General features: G+C 44.6%; 1 protein-coding gene across 1 annotated transcript in view; it reads left to right on the top strand.

Moving 5' to 3' along the window:
- The first annotated feature begins 287 nt into the window (after positions 1-287).
- The window catches only part of Lrrc9 (leucine rich repeat containing 9), a 93,676-nt gene continuing 90,140 nt past the window's right edge, over positions 288-3,823 (top strand). The window contains exon 1 of the mRNA XM_008839494.2: positions 288-383. The gene's annotated coding sequence lies outside the window, so the exon portion shown is untranslated. The remainder of the gene's footprint in view (positions 384-3,823) is intronic.

The raw sequence follows: 3,823 nt of genomic DNA, 5'->3' as shown, positions 1-3,823 counted from the left end.
ACTGTTACTCTTCGGTCCTCGGAGGCAGCCACCGAAAGAATGCGCACAGGGACTAACCTTACCCTCCAGGCACAGGCTACCACTATTTCCCAGGAGCACTAGAGAGGTCTTCCCTGCCTCTGCTGATTGGTTGGAGTTTACCGCCACGTGATGCAGATGGGGCTTGGAGGCTTCTTTCCCCGCCCTCTTCATCCTCTTGGAGACTCTGAGGTCGCAGGAGGCGGAGAGTGAGTTTCCTAGGCAACCGCTGAGTGTGGCGTGTACACATCACAGCCCAGGCTATACAGGGTTTCTGTCAGCTGCAGCCACCCAGGGATCCCGAGATCCGAGTTCACTCTGACCTGTCTCGGGCTGCCCGGAATCCATCCTCTCTCTAAGATAAGGTGAGTATCCGTCCTTGGTGGCCTCAGGCGTGCCTCACCTATAAGGCAGGACCGGGAGTCTGCTGGACTTCTCTCCTCAGCCTCACGTGTGGTAATCCACAATCCACGAGCAACGCAGAGGTCGAAGGACCTCCTTCGTGGAGCAATGGAGAGTTAATAATAATGAGATGATGATGATGATGATGATGATGATGATGATGATGATGATGATTTAAAAGTCATCAGAGTGACCTTGGCAAAACCAGGAAGAAAAGAAAGGTATCCCAGTGGACTGGACTGGAAAAACAAGGGCTCACTGGTTAGCCTCATCTCACTCATGAGCTAGAAGGGCATTTATTTGGCCCATCCATGATAACTGATGGATTCTAACCCCTTTACTCTCAGTTGAGAAAATAGTTGGACCACATAGGACTTCTGCTTTGCAGAAAAGAAATGTGGTTTCTTTAGAATGGAGCCTTACTCAACTCTCCTGGCAGACAGAAACGTAGTCCTTTATAGTCCAACTGATACTATGTTCTGAATGGTCACGCACAACACTATTTAAAGTTATACTGTACAAGACCTGTGGCCTGACAAGTAATTCAAACCATTTGATAAATTACATTGAACACCTAGCATGTGTCAGGCATAGTTCTGTCCTCAGTGATAATGTAACTGGTTGGTAGGAATGAAAGATCTGCAAACATCACAATATAGTGTGACAGGTGCTGTACACAGAGTGTGTGCTAGCCTGACCTAGTCACAAGGAGAATGCTTACAATAAAACCAAAGAGAATTGAAGTCTTCAGAGAAGACTCTTTACTTAAGTCTTTAAGGATGGAATACAAAATCAAGGAGAAAATAAGTTTTTAATATAATTTAAAAAATTTTTTTAGTTCATACATGAATACTATATTTACATCATTGAGAAAAGACATTTTTAATATTTTTGATTCTTTGAGAAATTCATACAACGCATTTTGATCACATTCAAATCCTCCTCCCCTATTCTCTGCTCCCACCTTACTAACCCCCCAACTTCATGTCCTCTATTATTTTTGAAGGCCTATTGAATCTAATTTGTATTCCCCAAATATTCTTTGGTATGGGTCCAGCCCCTTGAGCCTCATCAACCTACCTGGCATCACACTCTTAAAGAAAGGTATTTTAAGGAGAGGAAACAGGACTAGAGTTGAGGCCAGTCCTGGAATGTTCTGTGGTTGTTGTGGTTGACTGGGAGCTTGAGAGATTGGCAGGAATCTGAATATAGTGACCACAAATACCTTCCAAGGGGAGTGGCATAAGCAAATGTGCCTGTCAAGAGGCTGGTTGTGCCCAAGGGTGTGGGAGATGGAGTCAATGGAGGCGAAACAACAGGAAGGGCATCTAGTGAAGGGAAGGGGATGAAGGCAGGGGCAGTTGGAATGGGAACAGGGAGTGAAAATAAGATATACTTTATATGTCCATATATGAAAGAGGACTTAGTGGGTAGTGAACCTGGGGAAAGTCTCAGATTTCAGATTTGTATGACAGTGACAGTGCTGTCCTTCACAAGAAAGCATTCGTTATGGAAGAGCATGTGTTCTGTTTCAGACAAACTGAATTTGAGATGCCTGTGACACATCCACAAGGAGCTTTCCATATAGGCATTTGGTTTTGTTGCACAGGAGAAAGGACAATAAAGACAAGTAGTTTTTCACAAGGAAGGAAGCTGTTACTTTGAAACAAGTAAAGGCCCAGGGAGATAGCTTAGTCAGTAAAGTGTTTGCCTTGCAAGTAAGGACTGGAGTTCAATCTCCAGAACTCATGTAAATAAAGCTAAGTGTGGTGGCACATACTTGTAATCCCAGTACTGGGGAGGTAGAGACAGCAGATCCCTGGGGCACCTTGGCCAGCCAGCCTAGTCTAATAGGTGAGTTCTGGGCAAAATGGGAAGCCATAATTTTTTTTAAAAAAATCAAGGTGGACAGCATCTGGGGGACAACCCTTGAGGTTGTCCTCTGGCCTCTACACACATGTGAGTGCATACCTGCACACACATGTGCACACTCCCCCACACACACAAATAAATAGCAGGTAGAGAGAAAGCAAAGAGGAAAAACAAACCAAAGAAGAAAACTCATCATCATTGCCACATGTCATGTCAAGGTCAAGTTGAAAGCTGGAACATGTCCAGTGTCTTTGGCAATTTGAAAGTTATTGTAGAACTTGTTTAATAATTAAAAGAAACTGTAGTAGTGTGAGGTTTTTTTTCCCTTCAGATTACAGTGGATTGAGGACTGAATAGCTGAAGTGAAGTGTTGCTGATAATCTAGAAGGTTCTCTGTGAAAGCGTCAAAAGTAGCTATTAGGGGCTGGAGAGATGGCTTAGTAGTCAAGAGCACTGGTTGCTCCTCCAAAGGACCTGGATTTGGATTCCAGCAAACTGGTGGCTAACTGTCCTAACTCTAGTTCCAGGGGATCTGTCCCCGACCGCTTTCCGTCTCGCCGGCAAGAACGACGCGGGAGGACAAGTCAGGATCCTTCTGCAGCAGTTTATTGTATGCGCATCTTACACTCTTAGAAGCTTAAAGACCGAAGACGCCGAGAAGCGGGAGAGCGGTTGCTTATATAGTCTAAAGGTCCCATCTATGACGTATAAGAAGCGGATTGGTTGCTGGAGATCACGCCACGGGAGGAGGCGAGGGAGAGCAGGCTCTTGTGCACGCCCCTTATGGGCGCAGCAGGATGTTTACTGTTAAGAAGGTCCGGATACCGGCGCCATCTTGTAATGGCGGCGGAGGCTGTGGCTCTCCACACGGGAGGTTACTTTAGAAAATACAAAGGGATGAAGATTAGCAAATTGGATTAAAGGGTTAGGTGAGTAATGATTATCTATATTACCAGCGAAGGAAGCAAGGGCAATAGGCCACTCATCAGTGGTTTGAAGGAGCCAGTCTAGTTGCTCCCGTCCATAGGGTATTATAAATGAATTGGGATCTTTGCCAAAATATTGGCGGCTAAGTATTCTAGCCTTTATGATTAACTGAGCTATGAGGAATGGGTAAGTAGCAAGAACCTTTCTAGGAGAAGCAGGCAAATATACCCAGAGTAGGGGGAAACCACGTTTTTGAGTGGGAGAATTTTGCCAAAATATACCAGTGGGGGCATGGCTAGTAATGTGAGTAATAAAAAGCAGAGGTAGGGAATAGTCAATTTGCCAAGCTGACTGTTTATTAATAGCTGTATCAACAGAATCAAGTGCATACTGTGCTTCTTTTGTTAAAGTTCTAGGTGATAAGGGGTTTGGGTCTCCATTTAGGATGTCATTAAGAGGAAGTAAAACGTCAGGGGGCAGGCCAAGATAAGGCCTCAGCCATTGAATATCTCCAAGGAGTTTTTGAAAGTCGTTTAGAGTTTTTAATTGAGAAGTCCGCAATTGAATGCGAGGTGTCAGAACTTTAGTATGGTGTAGCTCATAA

Source organism: Nannospalax galili, unplaced genomic scaffold, assembly GCF_000622305.1.
Source record: "Nannospalax galili isolate Female #2095 unplaced genomic scaffold, S.galili_v1.0 scaffold336, whole genome shotgun sequence".
Classification (NCBI taxonomy): domain Eukaryota; kingdom Metazoa; phylum Chordata; class Mammalia; order Rodentia; family Spalacidae; genus Nannospalax; species Nannospalax galili.
The sequence above is the reverse complement of the archived record's forward strand: the minus strand, read 5'-3'. Positions and strand labels throughout refer to the sequence as shown.